The following is a 23,833-nucleotide window of genomic DNA, read 5'->3' as shown; positions in this document are numbered from 1 at the left end:
TCCGATTATAGCGTTCTTTGAGTTTCAATACTTGAAAATAGTTGAAGTCTTAAGAGAAATTTTAAAAGTAATTTATTCATGTTAAATTACTTAATTTTTGTTGGCTCATTCTTATGATAGTAAATTGATTTTATTGTTTTCTATATTATGTCTAATTTACGTAGAAACGTCATTCACCGCCAAGGGAAAGAAATTATACACAACGTTTTTAATTACATGGCAGAAGAAGCTTCAGTTGGAATGTTTGTTAGTGACCCCAAAAAAGTTGTAGAATGTGTTGCGTCTGCCACTGGAGTCTCAAAAAGAACAGTTTAACGAATCACTGGTGAAATAACTTCGGAAACAAATTTATTTCTCCTCGCAAAGTAATGGGGTGCTTATGTTTGCACCCCATTCCTTAGGCCATCACGCATATGAAAAAATTGGCAAATACATCAAATTTTTAAGTTGAAGCTATGACTTTCACATAATCTTACATATCACTATCAAAGCTTGTTGTCAAATCCATTCTGAGATACCGTCCTAAAATTATTAACTTTTAGTGTGTTTAATTTGAGAGTGGTTTTTTTTCAAACTTTTTTTACGTATTTTTTATTTTCTACTTTTCAATCTTCATAAGTTTATACTTTAAAACTGCACTAGCGTACAAGTTTGAGCGTATTTAGCAAAAGACCGGATCAGTACGTTTTACAGTGATAAGAGTGCAATCAAAACATGGGGCTAAACGATTCAATTTCCGGATATCAAGAGTGTACCCGATGCGTTAAACAGTAGCGCTCGACCTACTGATACATACGCCGTTTGAATCGTGAAAATCGGACGAGTGGTTGCCGAGATATTACGGTGGCACCCCATTGCACCCCCTCCGGAATTTCCGAACGGCGCCCCGGGAGCACTTGAAAATATCATCATCTGACGAGTATTACTGGGAACGGATGCAGAGCGGATCGAAAATATTTTTCAGGGCGCTAGGACCGACCGTTTTTGACATATTTGCGATTTTCGTCCAAAAATTCGGATCCGGTTAAAAAGTACTAAATTTTTCCAAAACTTCAGTCGCTTCTGTACAGAATTTCTACTAGCACCTGTATACCCTAACATATATCACACTTAAAATTTCTTTCAATAGGAAAATTTTCATGTAAACAAGGTTGCATAAGTTCAAGGGGTATTTTGTTTCTCATTTAGCAAGTTGGGGCATTCTAGCGACTTGAAAATGTTGCTAAAATGTGTTGTCATCAGAATTAAACCTGTATGCACAATTTCAGAGCAAATGGATGACCGGAAGTTCTTCAGAATTCGACTGAAAGATTCCGTACCATGAACACATATGTAGTCCAAGAGCGAGTTAATATGAGTGGAAAAACTAATTTAGCTAAATATTTGTGTATTGTTTTATTCGGTTATGAATTCATTTGTTTTTTTATATAAATATAAGACTAAAAATAATTTTAAAATTTATGGTGTGAATTTGTATATTGATTGGAATAAACATTAATATATAAAAAACAACATTTATACCGTAATTAGTACAAAAAAATTACAACAAATTAAAAAATTGTATACTGTATACATACCGTAAAATTTATTATACCATACGTATGTGTACTGTCTTCCACGAGTGGCATATTATAGCTCTGCGCTAGCTAGGCAACCATCGCCTAGGTTAGATCCGTGCCAATTCGGCTTGGACAAGCTACACAACTTTAGTAGTATTGATAATAGTAAATCTGGAATGATTTCCTCATTAAATCCGATATAAATACAGCTTATAGAGATGCTACTCCTTGGACCCAAATGAAATGTTATATTTGACATGAAGTTCGTATCCCAGAACAGTTTATTATTCGAGAGGGATTTTAGGATATGCAGTTGGCTGATGAAGTTGGACAATCAAATGAAATGTGCGTTTGTGTCATAGTACTAAGAGTACTATTTAGAGTATTTTAATTTAGTTAATGTATCCATGAGTTAATGTCAACAAAGAATTTACTGAGGACGTTTCAGTGAATTAACTTCAATAATGAATTCGTTGTTAACTACATAAATTTACAATCGATGAGGTAAATTTATTCGACGTTAAATTTTAAATATATCGTCATTGTACTTAAATCAACTAATGTGTATTTTTTATTATAGTTCAACGTCTAATTTATGCAAATTGACATGTTAGCTTACGCCCCCGTCCATATTCATGCACACACCAACACACTTAAACATATCCGCACACAAACTTCATCAGAACTCTCTCAAACTTCGTCAGAATTAAGGTAATTTAAATAACATTAAAAAAATAAAATTAACCTTGAATTTATCTAAAGAAAAAATAAAATAAAATGTATACAACATTTTCTTTTTTTCCTTCGTAGACACAGAATATTTGTCGAAATCATTTTCTGAAATAAAATGAGTATTACAGATTACAGTTCGTTGCATTTTATTTGGCCTATCCAGTGTACACTACAACATCAGGGAAAGAAATAACAGAATAAAAAAAATTGGTTTATTTGCATGAGTTTTACGTAAAATTCCAATGCAAAACATAAAATATAGTAATCAAATACACTGCATAAATATACCTTTTACGTTTTATCAGGTACGTAATATAGCAATATTAGACTGTAATAATTTTATAGGCTATAAATTAAGTACATATGAATAATCTAAAAAGAACAACAATAAAAAAAAGCAGTAATTCGATACTGTAACAACGCTCGGTACAATATGGTACCTATGGCAAAAGACTAATATTACAATTTGGAAGATTTATTCGATTTGATGCGACAAGTACTAATCTGATGTCAAAGAACGTAAAATTAAATTTTTTTAAATTGATAAAGGGATGAAAAATACGTGCAATTAATAAAACAGAAATATACATATCGTGAAATAAAACAAGGAAAATAACACGAGAAGAATAAAGAAGTTAAAACAAAAATATCGACAGAGCATTGAGTGCTAACACATAAAGAAAATAATTAATCGTACTGTAATTGTTAGTAATAACGTGTATATCTACCTATATATCTGAATATTTACGAATGGATTCGGCAATTATTCTCATTTTTGATAGAACAATAATTGTTTTTTGATAACAGGATACCTGAAAACAATTACAGCACTTTCCTCTTTGGGCTTTAATATCATTTACGAAGTTATTTTATTTTAATTTATAAAAAATTTAAAAAGCAATAAAACAGCCAAAACAGTTTATCCAGTATTTTCAATTTCAACATATACTTCAAAATCAATTACCATTATAAATTATACATAAACGCGAAATACAACTCTCCAATTCATTCGCTCACTAATTTCATAACAAACACTCCCGACTATCTGTTCCTAAAATATTTTAATTTTCCAGGAGGATTCCACATTTTTCCTAGAAATCGCTAAAAAAATCCATTCAAAAAATTTAACCCAAAAAATATTTTTTTTTTAAATGAATTGAGGAGTATAATTTCCAACTTCGTAAAAGCCAGAAGCAGAAGACTGGACACTCATGAATGTTTTTAATATTGTTTGTATGCACGAAGGTATGCGTGTACAGTTTGTTAGGCGTGAAATGTGGACAAAACTTGCGCAGAATTGCGCAAGATCGACTTTTCGTTATTTTAATTTTTTTCCCAGTTTCCAACTCGCAGCATCATAACGAACACTTCTAACTTGCTCCAGTCAAATTTTTTCGAACGAACAACTCAACCAATCTTCATCAAATATACACAACTACAACATAACTAAATTTCAAAGAAATTAATATAGTAGTTTTGGAGATTTTTGAGCCACAAAATTTCAATCGTAGGCTTATAAATATATATATATATATAAACACAACTTAAGTTAATGATATTTTCGTACTTCTCATACCTCAAAACTAAAGAAAATTCATTTTCATCCCCCATTCCCATCATGTGACCGAAAATAATACCGTACTTTTCTTCGAAAAATTGGAAAAAAGTATTGCTGTAACATAATATATGTTACCCATTAAAGACGAGTTTCAGACACACACACCAAATCTAACAACATACATATGTGAAACCCTAGTTTTAATTCTAATTTTCTAAATCCAAGGATGTTTTTGTACAATCACTGAAAAAAAAAATACAGTCCGTATAGGAGTTAAGAAATTATAAAAATACTAAGGACACAGAAACCCTAAACGTTTCTACGGATCCAATGTCAGCAACTAACCAGAGAAAAATGATTCCGTAACTTTATTCCGCCATTTATCACAATACATAAATCTCCCGAATCCTGGTCTTAGATAAATTTTTAAGAAGTTCCACATAGATGCTGTAAATTTACTCGGAAATATTTTGATCGTATGACTTCAGAAAAGTGTTACGAGACAACTAAAATTAACTTCTATACTACTGAGTCAGTTGAATGTCGAAACACAGCAATGACATTATTCTAAGTATACCTAGAACAAATACAAAGGCAACATTGTTGGTAGCAACCCAAGACATATTTAATAGATTCAACTACAATATATATATATATTAGAAGGGATGTTAGTAAGTTATAAGAAAAACATTTATTTTAGCCGACAATGACATATGCGTCGAAACACTAAAATTTCGGAACCTGAAGATCTAATTTACATCAGTGAAAAATTTTATTTTGTAGTCTTGTACTCTTGTAATCATAACATGGAATGTCTGTCTGTTTGAGCATCTGAAGGAAAAAAATATTTTAATTTAAAACAAATTATTTTAAAAATCTAATAACAACAGTTGGTGTTTTCTTTTCCTTCAGTATGTTCAATATAAATGTTATCCTATTTGAAGCTTTGTTTAATGTTTAATTATTTTTAATGAAATCCACCAACATTTATGAATGTTTTTTATAATAAAGTTACATTTAATAAAAATTTAACTTAAAAATAATATTTTTTTTAATTGCTTGTTCCTTTTGTTCGTTTACTTGATTAATATTTAACTTCACTCTTGTATTCCTTTCTCAGTTCTCTTTTTTTATATGAATTTTGTTTGATCTTATGAGTTTTCCATCATCTGCGTCAATGCGGTTAGGAAATTGCTGTTTATTAGAAAATTATCCCCTTGATTTTTCCGGACAGTTCTGAGATTTATTTTTCGGTTATTCTTCAATATATTAGTATTAAAGAAAAACATATTCTCATATAGAAAAATACAAATAGTATAAAATTTAACTTAAAAAATTAATATTGAATAAAATACAGGAAAATCTTTACAAAAATTTAGAGCTGATTGAACCAATCTGCATCTAAAATTCAGAAAGAACCAAAAGTTTCTTCGTAAATTATTTTTACAGTTGAAGAATTGATGGCAATAGTAAAATAGTGTAACATCAATTGGCATTTAATCTTGTACGTGTGAATGTTTACAGCACGGCATAGTCCTAGACGTGTAAATCGATTCTTAATGTCCGTCTGATGTAATCATAACGATTCAGATATCTCGATAGCGATCAGCTAATCAGTCAGCAGAGAAAACATAATAATGATCTGACGATTAATTCTAATGCAGCAAGCGTAAAACAACTGGTATTAAGCTTCTAGAAAATAACAAGAATATTACGACAAGATGAGTTAAACCAGAAATGAGTAGTAGTTGTAGTAAACAGTGGAATGTTGAAACTTTTATTTTAATCTGAATTTTAATATCCCAAGCATCTCTTGTTTTATTATTTTTTGCTTTTTATAACAAAGCTCAGCTACCACATTCAATTAAAAGCACCAGAATTAATTGCTCCATCCACAAGATGAATCTAGCTGTTTGTTATTGTTATTTGTTATCTTATCTGGATGGCATACAACAGATTACAAACTTCCGTAACTGCATTAACAATGTACCTACCGTAATCTGATATTTTCAATTTGATGATGCCTTTGTAAAGTGAAACGAACAAGGCGATGACAAAACAATAGCGAGGAGCTCCGTAGAGTATACGTAGCCTAAACTACGAGTGTAACTATTATTTTTATCTATATCGATCGAAACTTAATTCTTCTCTCACTCACTCCTTAAACTTTAAAGCATAATTTTCATTGATCAACACAATGTAAGGACTGTTAATTTTGGTTTACAAAACGCTATCTTAGTCTTAAATCAACAGTAATAATTATAATAAATAAAAGTCGAGATTACAAATAATTGACGCAAACAAAATATTACAGTGGAATAAACAAAATAAGCATCAATCTAATTATCAATTAATAAATTTTTAATTAATAACCTTATATTATATATTAATTAAAAATACCTTATTAGCCGATATCAAAATAAATTAATTAAGATTTTTCTAATAAGAAATATGTTAATAAATTTAAAAAAATAAAAAATGCCAATTTAGAAATTAAAAAAATAATTTTATTTTTCTAAACATATATTTTATAACAGAAAATATTTTTTTCTGCATCAGAACTCTTTCTTATGCTAACCTATTTTACGACCTAGGTCGTAGATTCTTTTCTGACGTTACTGTTTAAATTAAAAAGAAAAAAATCGTTCACTTCCAATATATAAATTACTCCTATTCTGCTTAATTAATTCACAATTATCTTCTTTTTTATTGTATTTCCTACCTCTATTTTTCTGTTTAGCCTCCAGAACCACCGTAAGGTATTACTTCAGAGGATGAAATGTATAAATGTGAATGAAGTGTAGTCTTGACAGTCTCAGGTCGACTGATTGAATAGTGTCGTTAATTGAAACCCAACCACCAAAGAACATAGGTATCCACGATCTAGTGTTTCCTTACCTATTGTTTTATAACTATTCAATTTCTAATTAAATTTCTCTACTACTATCACTGGATTTTGTACCGTTCAATATTTTTCTTTAACTCATTCAACTTCTATTGAAAAAACAAGTAGTAATATCAACACCAAATTCTAACATGTTTATTTTTACCGACTGTGTCAAGGAGTTTAAACAGTGTTTACACTTGTATCTCAAAAAATAAAATATTTACTATTAACATAAACGGAAATGATTAAAATAACATTAACAAATTTTTAATAAATTTCTACACGAGTAGGAAATTTGTAATAAAAAAAAACGAGAATAGTTGAAAGTACGATAATGGAAGTTAAAAAAAAAAATAAATAAATAAGTTCTAACGCTGTGTAACTTTTAGGATTTGCGAACCTTTGTAGCTATTTACAAGCCTGACACTAGAAATCTTCGTTTTTCATAAAAACGAACTAACAGGTGGTTCAATATCACCCAAAAGTCAGATTTTGAACGATATATCATGTGGTGCTTATTTTCATTGGTTCCAGAGTTATAGCCAATAAAAGTTTAATTAATGAAATATTTGAATCTCACAGTGGAAGGGAAGGGAACATCGGTTAGAATCAGACTTCATCTCCTTTTTTTAACTTTTTTTTTAATTTAATTATATTGATTTATTAATAATTATTAACCTCTGTAAAAAAAATTTACGATAAATAATAATTCAATAAAATATAATATATATAATATATATATATATATATATATATATATGAAAAATATCAAAGTTATTAATGAAATAAAATTTTATGTACTTTTCATTTGAAAAAAAAATGTGTTTATGTAATTTAATAGGCGTACAAGGAAGTTATGTGGTGCCCATATTAGATTTTTTTTAATATATGAGGACAAATGTAAATTTAAATTGTATTCATATATCTGTCTATATAATTTGATTAGGACAAGACTGTTTTATATTAAATTATATTTAAAAAGTGAATTTCTTATTTAAAATCGTAACCTTTTTTAAAGACTCATTTTTTATTCGGCTAAGCAGATAATTGACTAAAAAAAGATACATAACCATATAAATATCACACACACTTTCGTACTGTACATGTTCGCACACAGAAATATATTCACACCTAAATACATTATATTTACTTTAAATTACATCTACGGAGTGTAGGTAGGTGAGATCGATTCCATCAAAATCGTTCGTAGATTAATAATATTTAAAAATTTAGTTAAATCTGAAAGATTTCATAAATTGAAAAGTTTGTTTATACAGTCACACCATTACCTAAATTATCGCCAATAGTGTATGTTAGTTTAAAACCACGAGGTAAAATTATACGAGGTACGCATAACGAGCCTATTTAAGAAAAACATCCACAGTACTTTTTCCTTATGCCTTAATTATCCAAGGGAATATCAAAATAGATGCCATGAGAAATCTGTGTGTCAATTTGGTGTGACCAAACAGCAAACGACAATTTCTTCACAGCCAAAGTTTGGCATTGATGACTTGGTATATTTGACATATATACTATATACTATACTATATATATGCTACATATATACTATATATTATGGCATATATATATATATATATTATGTATAATATTTACATATATTTATAAATATATTTATTTTGATGTAGCTTATCGTCAACGGCATTCAACCATTCATTCTGCCAATATCATACCTCAACTCCAGCATACAATTTTTGACGAAATTGAAGCTTTTTTGATCTATTTTAATTTCAGCTACTTAAGTTTTTTACAAGATCTAAATTTAATCTTTTACAAAACACAACTTCAAAAATAATTGTATTTCTTACGTAATTATAAGTTCAATAGTAGTAATAAATATTCAAAATTTTTTTTTTTAATTCCTAAATTATGTTTAAAAAACAACTTTCTGTACATAAAGCTTCTCCTTAATTATGCTAATATGAATATTATAAATATATATATAAAGTAAAAAGCACTATATATATATATATATATATATATATATATATATATATATATATATATATATATATACCGATTTTATACCTATCTAGCTCAACTATACACTGTGATTTTTCAAACTTAATATTTAATTCATCCTTATCGTCTTCCACTTAATCTCATTGCTTTTATTTTCAAATAAATGATTTGTTGCGTAGAATGTGATTAAAAGGATATATATATATACATATAGTGATTTTTACCGATTACTTCAGAAGCGATTAATTCAGTCATATCTGGTTAGAGGTGGCCTATAGGGGAATGTATAAATACAATCAAATAAATTTGAAAAATCAAATTTATCTCCTGTTGCAAACGACATGAATATAGTATTATGTTTAAATATTTTTTGTCACAACAAAAGATTATAACACCAGAAAATTTTATCAACTTTATTTTTCTCATACTAACCCTAATCAACTGTTTGTATTTATTGTTAACAATTCAGTTAAACGGTAAATTATGTTATTCGTCGATCAATAAAATGGAAAAAACCTGCAGGATTGTACTTAATTAAAGTACAAACAGTCGAAACGAATAAATATGAAAAGATACCATGATACCATTAGAATTGTATTAAACGATTGATTTATAGTCATTTTAACATGACAATAATACTGAACTGATGTAACTACACAACTCGTAATAGCTATAACAATTGCTATACATGCCTGCTGTCTATAACCGACTTGTTTTTTATCGATACGGTGACAATTTTTTTTTATTTACGGCAAAAAACAACAAGGCCTTAACAACAAAGCTGTTTGTTTTATAGCTATGCTCTTCATTGGCTTTTATACCTAAAAGCAATACTTAAAAAATGATAATCCGTAGTTAGCTAACAGTTTTTAATTAATCCGTAGTGGATGCCTTCAATTTAACATATATGCAACTCTCACAGTTTCTTTTGCAGAAACACAGAGTAAATCTTGCCTTCATCTAACATAAAAAATTAATTTTTTAAATAGAAAATGTAGTATTAAAATTTTCCTACACTCCATCCAACCGCACTAACAAATAATTGAATCACCTTTTCTCACACATATATTTTTTGTTAATTCTTTCTACCGTGGCGCTAACTTAAAACTCCAAAAAATTAATATTTTCTAATTTTTTTTATAATAATGTTACAGTAACTTTACAATCTGTTCAGAATTAAAATTGAGCAATAAGTAAACAAGCAAAATTTGGTATGAACATTAAGAAGCCGCAGACCCAGCGGATTGCAACTTAAAAGTTAACAACGAAAAGAAATGAAATTGAAGAGGACTTCGTAAAGCTGGTTTATAAAACCACTTAATTGAATCGAAATATCAAATCAAGAATATTGTTTTTCATTAATCTTGAAAAGTCGCTGATAATGTTATCCAATAAATTGACTGCCGTATATAATTTGGATGCCGATCCAAATGATTTTGATATCATTGACTGATCAGAGAGATTTCTTGCCTAACGGTTCATAAATTAAAACCATTATATAGAGGTCATTACCTATACACCAAGGTAAGGTTAATATTTTTCGCAGTGTTTTGTCTGATAACGTTGAAGTATGTCAAGATTGAAATTGCTTGCTGTACCCCACAATTCAAACCCACAAGTCCAAATTGGTTTCAAGATGGATTTATAAATCAATAATTTATTTTCTACTGAGAGCCGAGATCTAAGTCCTGTTAGCTAGTACACGTTTTTAAACTTTAGGTTTAACTGCATCCGCTTAGATTTGATATGGTTTACCCAAGTAAGGCGCCGGTCAAGATGAAAACCTAAATATTTATATATTTGATAACTTGGAATTGGAATATTAAAGATAGAAACAGTTGGGCAGTTTTCCTTTCAAAGGGTGAATGTGACATAATTCGACTTCGTTTCATTTATACTTATTTTCCAACTTGTAAGCCAGGATTCGAGAAGAGTGAGATAATCTTGAATATAATGAGTTATGGTAACTTTTACTAATAAATAAATGCATGCTTTTTAACATATCCCTGCACCATTTGACTGTCTTGCAATGAGATAGTTATAAGGTAAGTTGCAATAAATTTTTTAATATATTTTGTAACATATATTGTAATAATTGTAGAATTTGTTTTTTCTATACATCTTGTAAGCATCCTTGCAGCTCTCGCACGCTGAGTCTATTTGAAAGATTCTTTATCAGTACTTTTATAAAAAAAAAAGGACACTAGCGTTTATAAACGTAAATCTTCCTAATAACTAGTTATTAGACGAACAGTAAGCCGTATATATAGACCGTAACGTATTTTATGTAGTCATAACTCGTATAGTAATATTTTGATTTGCTGATGAAATTACATTAAATTATCGCTATATGGTTCCCACAAGTAAAATTTACCAGAAATAGTACATTTATTTTGGTATTTCATTTATAAAAATCATGTACAGTTCTTTAGATATCAATGACAATAGAAAATGTTGTTGTAGTACGACTTGTGAAGGTAGAATTGTAATTTTTCACAGCGAGCGTTATGTACTGTAAATTAAATGAGTAAATAAATGCGGATGCATTTTATTTTCATATTTTATGTCCAAATGCAAAACTAAGGCTAAAGGATTTGATTTATGCATTGATAGTTTTATTTCACTTTAAAACTGTTATCTCAAACAATGCTTCGTAAAAAGAACCTATCCTGTTTTAACGAAACTGAAATAACAACGAATTTTAACTAAAAAACGTATTTTAACGGTGCTCTTTTTTACAGAATCTTGTGGTGTCACAACAATTTTCCATATTTACTGATACCCACAATTATGTAAATTATTAAATTTTATAAAATTGACTTTTAAAGTTAAATGAAATAAGATAATGATAAAGAAGATAAGATTTATTTGTTTAATCGGTTATTGTATTCAGGACTCAGTGATATTCTTACCTGCTTGTCGTTCTGTTTACTACATTTACCTCAGCATAATATTATTTGAATAATGCATTGTATACACGGTAATTGTGAAATTCAAAATGAAAATTTGGAATTTACGAAATAGCGATAAGTTCGAAAGTTATTTCACCACCGTCACATAGAAAAATATAACTACTCGTATATGACGCCAATTATACGCTGTAATCAACAATTCTATTTCGTATGATATCAGTAAACACAATTTAACGCTCGCTTCACTCGCTATCCTCGCCTAGTTAAAGTTACCAATCAATCTGGCTGATTCTTAGAAATTTACTTCAGCGAGTTAATGTGGCGGCGGCTGATAGGCAATCAAGATCAATTAAAATATATACTAAATGCAATAAAGCAGAACTGGCCACCCGAAACGCGTATGAACTAAAAACTTAAGTAATATTTCTATACATAATATTAGGAAAGCAAATGCTTCACTTTCATATATCACCAAATGTAAAAAGTGTAGTGGCATAAGTGTAGTCGTATAAATGACAAGGACGATTTTAATCGTAACATATTAACAAAAATGTACACATTTGAAATAACTGTGTATTATCTATTAACTCGAATCATTTACCAATAGCCCTCACCATCTTATGAACGTTGCTAAAAAAAAAAAACAACTGAGAAGTGCCAAAAAAAAAAACGAAGTAGTAATATTTAAATTTATATACGCTCCCATTATACAGAGTGATTTTTTAGTCCTGTTACCCAATTGTTAATGTCTGGTAATTTTTTTCTAAGAAAGGGAAATTTTGTTTTGTGACACGAAGTTGGTAGCGCTACTCAACCGGTATAGATACGGCAAAGTGAGCTTATTCTCCTTGAGCTGTAAACTTTTGTGCCGTTTCCGGTCGTGTTACGAACAGAATGTCATTTACCATCGAACAAAGAGTTTTCATTCTTGAACAATATTTTGCTACGAAATCGTACGCGAGTGTAAAAGAATCATTTCAAATTAAATTTGTTAGTGTTCCTCCGCCACAAAAAATGTCAATTTTTAAGCTAGCAAACGGATTTCGAGAGACACGTTTTGCGACAGAAAACGTAGTGGTCGACCAACTCGCTTAACAGATGACGTTTTAGAGAATGTCAAAACAAGATTGCTCAATTCTCCACGGAAAATTTTACGAAAACTTTCCACGCAAGTTGGTTTGTCATATTCGAGTGTTCAGAAAGCTGAAAATTGTATCCGTATCGCGTACGATTAGTCCAAGAGCTTCAGCCTCCAGATTTAAACAAGCAATTGCAATATTGCCGTTGGTTTAGGTCTCTCGTAAATGATAACAGAATCGAATTTTTAAACACAGTGTTCTTTAGTGATGAAGCTTGGATCCATCTCGATGGTTATGTGATGAACAGTCAAAACTTTCGAATTTGGGCGGTTGAAAATCCTAACGCTTTACAAGACAAATCTTTGCATCCTGAAAAAAATTGGTTTGTGGTGTGCGATATCTCGTCATCGTATAGTCGGACCCATATTCTTCGAACAGACAGTAAATGGTAAAGTATACAAGAATATTGTATGCCAATTTGTGTCCCTCCTGGAACCTCAAGAACGGTATTGCTGGTTTCAGCAAGACGGCGCTACATGCCACACGTCTCGAGAAACCATGGATTTTCTGCAAGAGTTCTTTGATGATCGAATAATAAGCAAGGGCTTATTCAAGGTCCCCAGACCTTACATCTCCTGACTACATTTTGTGGGGCTATATTAAATCTGAGGCCTTCAAAAACAATCCTCACACTATTTCTGAACTTAAAGTCAATATTACAGACTTAATCACGAATATTTCCAATGCAACTCTTAAAAAGGTTTCTGCTACTATGCTGAAAAGAGTCCGTGCGTATATAAACGCAAGGGGTGGGCATTTTGAGCATATTCTTTAACAATTATGTAAGTAATAGCTTTTTATTAAATCTCTTTTGTAAGTAACAAATACATTTTTTTATTCCACCTAAATTTCCCTTTCTTAAATTACATTTAAAATTGGGTAACAGGACTAAAAAATCACCCTTTAGTAGAACTCTAAGTTTATATGCTCATAATGCATTTATATTCATGTTATGGAATAAAAGTATTTACAACCGTAGAATGTAAAGTTGTAAAATTTTACTAAAAAATTCAAATGGGGGCACCTCACTCGTGTTGCGGAGGAAGAGTTTTTATTCATAGTGGATGAGTTTTAGTAAAATCTGTTTGAAATATCAAAAATATTTCAGGGAAACAAGAAATAAAAATAATTTAAATACGGTAATTTCAGTGTGAACATAATTTTTTTGGAGCTTCACTAGGTTCCTTTCTGAATAATAATTAAAACTGAAGTCGTTCTTTGGTTATCCTCCCCTCAGTCTGTCGAACTCATTACCCCACGATTTATATTGCATTTATGACTGCGAGTGTAAAAGACTGTAATAACGAATTTAAAACTCACGTTCATGTTCATTCCCGTCCGTTTAACTTTAAGATACCCACCAAGAGGTTGGCGCAATTACGATTATTACGTAAGATTTTAGCAAGCATGTTCATACTTGTCTGATTACATAATCGTACTGTGGATATTATTTGAATTGTTTGATATTTATTTTTAAAATAACTTTTTGGGGATATTTTGCAAATTTTGAAAAATATTTCCTAGTATTCTGGAATATATTGTCGCTTTTTGACCTACGGAATAAATATTTGTTTTCATATGCAAGCATTCAACATTTCAGATATTGTTATCTCAGTTTCAGTTTTCAGTAATCTTTATTTAATCGTTTCAATTTGCAATTTTCTTTTCTATACTAAAAAAATTGGACTTTTATGCACTTTTTTTATTAATTAGTAACAACCTAAGATTTTTAAACATTTTTTTCCAAAATGCTAGTGCAATTTTCTGCCAGACATATGTACAAAATAAATAGCGAATGGATATAAGGATATGAGGATAACGGAAGATAACCAAAACTAGAATATAGAAGAACATCGAATAATTTCGTTTATATAAAAATTACTTCTTTTATATAGTCGTCATTCAAATAATCGGTTCGATTGTATTCCCCATTATTTTGGTTCTTTAATAACCTCAATACAATTAAAGCATTCTTGATCATCTGTTGTGTGTTATATATATTCCGATCTCATTCGTCTTTCCCTAAAAGTTTTCCTTACTATAAATACAATAAAGCAAATCACTCAAATCTTTATTACTAAATTAACTAAACCTACGGCATAAATTAATGAAATATTAAAATGCATTATGTAATAATATGCAAAGCAGTCAAAAGATAATAAAATGTATTATCTATATAAACATACAGTTTGATTAAAACATTATTAATTTGAGAGGTCATCTCGATACAGTTACTCACCGTGACGGTTTTTTTCCTTGTTAATTGTACACCATCATCATTAACACTGTTGAAGAAAGAAAACATCAGAAAATTATATTTAATAAAACTGATATTCAAATTGTTATTAGATAACTGTTTTAAACCTTAGGATTTTTTTGGATGGGAGAAACTATTATATTAAATCATTGTAATTTAAAAATTAAATAAGAAAAAATTAATATCTAAAATCAATTTACATTTAGATTAATTTACTTATAATAAAATTCCCTATTTCAGTCTCAAACTAATTTTTGCAATTCTGTCATTAAAATTATTATTTATTTTTATTAAAATTAAAAAAAAAAACAATATTTAAAGTTTTTTTTTTTATTTTCTTCTCAGCCCAGAAACTACCGTAAAATGACTAGATAAATCCGTTCATTGAAATATTATAAACATTTCCTTATGAATTAAACAAGTTTGGTAAAAATTATCTCCACATTCACATAACGATAGGTGTTCTACGATAATATAACATCCAGATTCAAATGCGAATTTAAATAAGGATTCTTATTTTTAACTTATATTCTTATCCGTTAAAAAGCTCATATTTATCCGCATTGCATAATAAATTATAGTTTATAATAAATTAAAGTGGTGAAGCAAGAACAATCGATCGGTTCTGCGATCTGGGAAGTACGTTGGTAAATGGTATTTGAGTTTACTATCTACTGTAAAGCAGTAAATATCATTATAAAATAACAGTAATATAATTAATTATGTTATATCTGTGAAAAGAGCATATACTACATTTTTACAAGAAAAAAAATTAGATTTCTAGCCAGGATTTTTGAATATTGAATGAAGTTCGAAAGGTAAAAACTATAGAGTAGACAAGAGTTGGAATATATTCTGACATAAGTAAGAATAAAAAGGAAAATAACAGATAAGAGAATAATAACGGTTGTCCGTTATTATTCTCTTATTATTACTTATTCAGTAAATTATTACTTACTTATCAGTAACTTACTACTATTACTTTTATTATTTACTATTTATTATTGTTATTATTTACTTTTCAGTAATTACTAAAATAACGATTAGGTTGAATGCTTTGAATGCTCAGGAAAAAATAAATCTCCAAAAAATAAAAAAGTAAGACCCAGAGCTTTAATAACAGTGAAATATTATAAAACATTTAGTTACCTGTGTCTTTAGCGTGTTAATAAACAGGTTCATAAATACATGTAAAAAATAGGCAGGTACATAACGAACTGTTTCACTATAAAAAGGTATTTGATACTTTAGGCTATACGTACCATTCTGTAGCATGTAAAAGAAGTGCCCAATTAAACTTATCACAGCGACTTATAAAAACTACAGTTATACAGTAAAATTTGGTGGTGTGAAAAAATACTGACGTAAGTAGCAAGCAAAAAAAATTATAAAAATGGCAACATTAAATGATGCCATGTTAAAAAAAATGAAACAAATTGATAAGATCAAAGGTGATTACCCTTAAGATCAGAATATTTTAGAGCTTTGAACGATTAACAGAAGAATAAAGGTTGTATGGGTAGATGACAGATACCACAAGAAGTATTACTTTGTTGGGGTTAAGTAAAGTAGCTGTTAATACAGCTACTATAAGAATGTATACAATTATAACAAAAAACTGGAGAAATGTCGTCAAATTTCCAAAAAGCGGAAGCATATATAAAAAAAAAACTCCGCAACATAATTTTAATATCTCAAAATAATAACTAGAACAATTTTTAAAACAGTAGAACGTGACGTAGAAGATGAACCAAATGAAGAACTTCACAAAGTGTAGGGGTATAATGGCGATGATCTCGGAAGGCATGTCATAGAAAAACAAAGCTACTTACATGCGATTGTCGTACATCTTCTAACTGCTTCAATAATGTGGACTGGAAGACTATATTTCAAATTTTACGGAATACGATTGAAACATAAAGAGAAAAGAACTATTATTTATAACTTATATATAATTAGACCAGCAGATCAATATGAGCAAACTATCGCGATAAAAGGGGGAGACAAGGATCTATTCTGTCTCCGTTGGCGTTCAACTTGTATTGAGTATAGAAATGGAAATAAAAAATTTAGTAAAAAAATTGTGAGAGTTAGAAGAAATATTTAATTATATATACAATGAAATCTCCTATTCGCGCTTCCAGTATTCGCTATTTCGTTATTCGCAGTGTAACATTTGCAATGTCTTTTCTATATTCGCGACTAAAATTTTCCGTATTCGCGTACATTATATTATGTAGTCACATTAAATTAATTAAAAAATTATCTCACGTTAAAATAATAATAATTCAATATAGTACGAATATACACTAAGATATTCGACCGTTAACAATGAAAGAAAAAGGGTAAAAATAGTTATGTCGTTGTATAAAAAAACTGATCCTGGGTCGGCTTAAAGAAGGTGAATCGGTAGCTTCTGTTGCTCGATGGTTTGTAGTAAATGAAACGACCATTTGGTACATTAAGAAATCTGAACAACAAATTAGGATCTCAACAACCACTTCATCATCTCAAAGTGTTAAAATAATAAGGAATCCTGCTATTGAGAAGATGAAAACTGCACTAAGTATTTGGATCGAAGATATGAATCAAAAACGGGTTCCAATAAGAGAATCTATTATTCGTAAAAATGCTAAGAGACTGTACGATCATTTTAATCAAAGGACGGGTCAAAATGATGGTGTTACCTCGTTCCAAGCTTCAGAAGGCTGGTTTATTAAATTTAATGTCAGGCAATCTTTACACACCGTAAAAATTGTAGGGGAAGCTGCATCAGCAGATAAAGTAGCCGCAGAAACTTGCCCAGAAAAAGTTTTTAACATCGTCGAGGATAATAAATACAAGCCAGAGTAAATTTTTAACGCGGGTGAGGCAGGACTGTTTTGGAAACGAATGCCCGATAGGACCTTCACCTCAAAAAATCAACGATCAGCACCAGGTTTTAAGGTAGTAAAAGACAGAGTAACAATTCTGCTTTATGCAAATGCAACCGGTGATTTTTTAATTAAACCGCTACGCTAATGATTTACAGGTTCCAAAACCTGTACGCGTTGAAAAATAAAAATAAGACGCTGTCGCCAGTTTTTTGGCAATCCAATAAAAAGGCGTAGATTACAGCTTCACTTTTTATGGACGGTTTCAGTAATTGTTTTGTACCCGAAGATGAAAAATATCTAAAATCAACAACCTTGATTTGAAGGCTGTTTTAGTCTTAGACAATGCTCCCGGTCATTCACAGGAAATCCACACAGCTTATCTCAAAATAAAATTAGTTTTTCTGCCGTCAAACACTACCGCTTTATTGCAACTGGTGGATCAGAGAATTATTCAATCGTTTAAATTATATTACATCAGAAGAACACTTAAAATTATTGAAGACGCGATGGAATCCGATTCTGAGCTGAATGTTACAACATGATGGAAAAATCTAATATTGCTGACGGCATTATGTGCATCAAGTCTTCGTTAGATGAACTGAAACAGCTAACTCTGGTGTCTTGCTGAAAGAAGCTGCTTCAAACAGATACGCTGGAAGGTATTGGTGACACTGAGACCCCAGGAAATATCGCCGAAAGCGAAAGCAATAGCTCGTTCAATAGAGATAAATGGGTTCGATGAAGCAGATGACACAGATATTGAAAATTTTGTAAAAACACGAGAATAACTTAAACGAAGATTTAATGGTACAGATAGAGCATGAAGATGAAGAAATAGAAGATACGTTCCCTGGAAAACAGTTAAATGTCAAAACGCTTACCGAAGGCATTGAACTATCCCATGATCTTATCCAGTTTTTTATAGATGATCCATCTTTGAATAGAAACTTAATCTTTAAGCGCAAAATTGAAGATGCCATGCAAGAATACACAGAACTTATTACAGATTTAAAAACAAGAGAGCGACAAGGAAGAATTACAAATTTTTTAAATGCAATCCAAAATGCTGTAGCTTAGTTTTTTAAATTTCCTTTACAGTAATTTTAGTTGTAGTGTATGTAGTATTGCAGTGCTGTTTTCTTGACTTTTTAAGGCAATTACCGAGTTCGATTTGAACATGTAATACCGTTTTCTAATACAGTACATACTGTACGCACTGTAGTGAGTTTTTAAATCAAACAGTTCGGTAAGTGCTAACGAGTAAATTAGGAAATATACTGTATTTTGTTAACTATTATGTGTAGTGTACCTATGTACTGTAATAAACCAGTGCTTATAAATAATGTTGCCGCCTGTATTTCAACAATAACATCACCTTAAGTAAGTACGCATGATTTTTTTCATTTTACATAGAACCTAACCACGCTTCCTTAAATGAGTATTAGTTACGTTCTATATTCGCGGCATTTTAACGATCTCTAACCCTCGCGAATAAGGAGATTTTACTGTATATACACTTTGGAGTAAACTGTAATTTTAAAATAAATAAGAGTAATATAAAGGTATTGAAAGTAAAGATGACAATAGTAATCTATTAAATACAAAAATATCAGAATATTATGTAACAGAAGTCGAATATTTTCATTAAACAACACAAATCAAAAAATAATGAAATATGTAAGGTAACATTAAAAGTATATTAACACAAGATAGGACATCTCGATCCCCCCCCCCCCCCCCGAGGGAGAAGATCCCGCCTCGTAGCGTGTCCGGTCCACCCCCATCGTTCCTAGCCAGTAGTGGCTAGGAACTTTAACGGAGGACATCTTCTCGCCCTCAAACTGATTGCACACCACAGCGTTCAGTTCAGGCCCAGCAGAGATGCCACCGATGCAGATGCCCCGAGGGACATCTGCATCGGTAAATTCACCCCGATAATAGTTTTAGGTTTATGCCTTCAGAAGAAGACAACGGACACCTGCAGCTACCACGTCGCCCTCAGGAACTAAGCTAGAAGCCTAACCGCGGAATGAAGACCCCGCGCCTAGTTCTAACCATTAATGAGCCAATTCATTGAATGTCTCGGATTCGAGGCAAACTATATACACTACAACAAATTTCCCACTAAAAGTGTTAATCACAGCGAAATTTGGTCCTAGTTCCCTTAAAAATCCCCGCTAATAGTAACTCAACAATGCGTTCAAGCTAACGGACTCCGTTCCAGTCTACCGGGGAGAGGAGAATTACCTACTCCCACTCAGCTCCATCGCGGAGTCCCGCGTGACATTCACCTTCTTCCAATAACCGCCGTCGAAACGCCACAGCATGCCACCGAAGCGGCACGCAGCCACGCTCCGCCGACAGTGTCGTGCTCAAACAAATGCTCCCGTCGAAGCGCGACCGCATCCCCTGGACAAGGAATACCATGCTCGTTGGCAGCGGCCGCAACTCCGCCGACAGCTTAATTCTAATATCAAAATGACACCTCTTAATCTAACCGAGGCACACTGCCTAAGAGCCTACCTTCGGCCAATCAACTGCCCAGACGGAACCTAGCCACCCGGGTTCCTACTTTAAATCCCTTCAGCCGCTTTGCACTGGGCGAGGAATTTCAGGAAGCCAGCCACAATCGTCCACTCACTGCGAGTCCTCCAGTTGACTCGCAGATCCAAAAAGGAGTGTACTCTCTCAACTTCCCTAACAACTCTGGTACGCTCAGCTTCGTACCGGGGACAGATGTATAGGACATGGTCCACCGTGTCATCGACTCTACATTCCGAACATAAGCCGGAATCAACCAACCTAAACCTCGCTTAACTGCCCCTAAAGACACCATGTCCCAACAGAAATTGAGTAGTATACCGATTGGGGGAAACCCAACTAATAGCACGCAATTCCCTAACATTTGGAAAGATACCATGCATATATCGACCAGTAGAAGATTCAGCCCACCTAGCTTTCCAAGAGTCAAAACCTTTGTCTTCAATTTACCGCATACGCCCGGAGGTAAGAAGTCTTCCTTCTTAGAAATAAACCGCTAGTTACGCTCTGTAGCCAAAATATCCACTGGCTTCATGCCCGCGATTACAGTAACTGCCTCTCGCGAAACAGTCCTGTAACCGCCGACAACAGCTGATAGCAGAAGAAGCTGGGCTCGTAACAGAATGTCCCTATAGCTCTGAAATTGCAAACGATGAGCCCAGACGGTCGCAGCGTACAACATGATGGCCTCACAGACACCTTTGTAAAGAATACGCATGGTACGGTAATTCAACCCTCAATCGGGATGGATCACCCTACAAACCTACAAGATAGGACAACTTCAACTCAGAAAATTCAGTAGCAACCTAGATCTAGGAAGAAAGATTTTAAAAAAATTGTTTTTAATTATATGTGTAAATTCAGCGATTTACTAGGGTAGTGGGAATATGGATCATAGAAAAGCCAAAATAAAATAAAGGTATTCGTTGAAAAATCATGTAAAGATGTTTAAATTAGATAATGTTGATAAAGTTCAAACTGAAATCATTAGAAGACTGATTGGGGAAACATAAACCTGTGGATTCAGAACAAGTAGGTTGGTAGGTCATTAACTAAAACACCCAAACTTAACAAAAGTTATAAAACACCAAAGACAAGTCAAAGTTATAAACCACCGATCGCAAAAGTTTTCAGATTGAAATGCCTACTTTTATCGTAGACATTTCATATATGCTTCTCCCATACATAGGATAATCAGAAATAATATAAATAAAACAGAGATTTATTTTCAAAGGAAAATAAAATTGGAGTACAGTATAAAATATTTAAATAATTATTAATTATTTAATTGTTCTGAATTTATCATCGTAGTGCTTTAATGTTAAATCTTCACCTTTATTCTTAATTTTAACTTATTATTTACTGAATTATCAACATAATTTTACCAAAATTTAAACGCATAGCTCCTTTTAGATATAAATTAACTTTTATAGCTCCTCTGAAGAGGCTATATAAACATCACTACTAGTGTAATTCAACGGAGAAATAAAAATTTAAAATACATAAAACAAATAATTAGTAATAAAGAATGTAATAAATTAAAAATCAATACAGAATAGAAAGGCGTAGAAAAGAAGATGAAAATCATTCAAGAGACCGAAAATGATAAAATGTCATTTAATTCCCTTCCGCAGAGAAAAATAATTCTTCTTTTGCAACGCTAAAAGTTTTTTTGTCTCTCTGTTAGCATTTATAATCGGTACCTCACAGGGGACCATAAGTAAATTTAAGTCGCAATAATCAGGTGATGAGAGGTCCCCGATGAAACTCCTCATTAAAACTTTTGAAAATTTTAATTTTTAAACTGTTGAAAATCTCATATATAAGAAAATCACTTCTGCAGGTGGTCTAAATAATGTTCAATACTTAACATAGCACTAGAAATAAATCACAAATCGCATGAAGGAAAGATAAAAGAAATTTCATCAATATCAATAAGCTAAAATAGCACGATAGATAAAACAAATATTCGTCGGTAAAGAGAAATACCTATAATTCGTAAATTATCAAAGTGACATTCATTACACAGTGACAGGGTCATCTTGTGTTCCCAATTGTAGATTCCTTCTCCAGGTCACTCTTCTGGTTACAACTTCCAGGTTCAGCACAGGAAAACGTTTCAGTCGTCTGATGTCATCGCTGTTGTCCGATATATTTCCTTCCAGATAATTTACATGTTTGTCTACCTCATTTTTACTGGAAGCCAATTTTTTGGATCGCTTCGTAAAGAGAAGGTAATCCTAAATAGTCATGAATTTCTCTACCCCTAACAAACCTTGGTGCCTCTGTAATGGTTCTCACCAATTTATTTTGGAATCTTTGAATTATCTCAATATTGCTGTTACTCGATGACCCCATAGCTAGATCCCATATACCAACATAGGCTCAAGGATAACTCCGTAGTTTATTAGACGATAAATGTGAATTTCTACCTAACAACCAGTTTAGTTCCCTATACTTAAGCTTTTTCCTTTTTTTTTACCACGTAGCCCTTCCACGTAAGGTGACGATCCAAGTTTAAGCCAACGTACCGTACCCAATCCGTCTGAGACCCCATTCAGGTGGACCCATAGACAATCACTCCTTTCATCGAAAATGTCACATGGTTCGATTTTCTGATTCAACCTCATTTTCCATTTCGTCAAACACGCACTGTTCTCGTCTAACTCTGACAACAGTTTAGCCGAGGCTTGATTCGGATCTTCATCATCAACTAAGATTGCCGTGACATCTGCAAATGATGTGATAATGACGTAATCAGAAGCAGGAAGGTCTGATGCGAAAAGAACAGAGCTCTGAGGAACTCCTGAGTCGTGTCAACGAACCCACGTAAGTTTCTGATTGGACTTAACCTAGAAAAAGCGATAATCCAGGTAATTCTACAGGACTAAATAGAATGGCTGAGGGAGGTTCTGTTTTAGCTTACACAGAATCCTAACACCGTAGGAAAAGACACCCGCCATGCGACGATACCGGTCGCCAGAATACCGTACATTTATCATGTAGCCGCGTAATAATATATTCATTCGGTTCAGTAATCAAATAAAAGGAAAATTAGTTAACTACTCACTCTCCGATTCCTAAGTATTTTATTTATTTTAAATAAAATATTTATATCTGATCATAAATACTGTTGAGTATATGAGACGGAAAGAAATATGAATGTGGTACTTTGAGAATATAGTACACAATTAATTAACAATATGGCGTACGGGGACTTTGATCCCGTTCATCTATTCGTACGTAAAAAAAATCTCAAAGGGGTTCCTGTACACGGTGGTTTTTTTTTTTAATAAAAAGTTTTATGATAAAATTTATTTTATCATAATGACGCAAAACGAATCCCATATATTTAAGCTATAACATCTAATGTAATTTACTGTGATACT

General features: G+C 31.6%; 1 protein-coding gene across 1 annotated transcript in view; it reads right to left on the bottom strand.

Moving 5' to 3' along the window:
- Positions 1-23,833, bottom strand: part of Pde9 (phosphodiesterase 9) — a 503,564-nt gene that overhangs the window by 463,190 nt on the left and 16,541 nt on the right. Inside the window, exon 2 of the mRNA XM_075357846.1 lies at positions 15,010-15,055. The gene's annotated coding sequence lies outside the window, so the exon portion shown is untranslated. The remainder of the gene's footprint in view (positions 1-15,009; positions 15,056-23,833) is intronic.

This window comes from Lycorma delicatula, chromosome 2, assembly GCF_047948215.1.
Source record: "Lycorma delicatula isolate Av1 chromosome 2, ASM4794821v1, whole genome shotgun sequence".
NCBI lineage: Eukaryota > Metazoa > Arthropoda > Insecta > Hemiptera > Fulgoridae > Lycorma > Lycorma delicatula.
The sequence above is the reverse complement of the archived record's forward strand: the minus strand, read 5'-3'. Positions and strand labels throughout refer to the sequence as shown.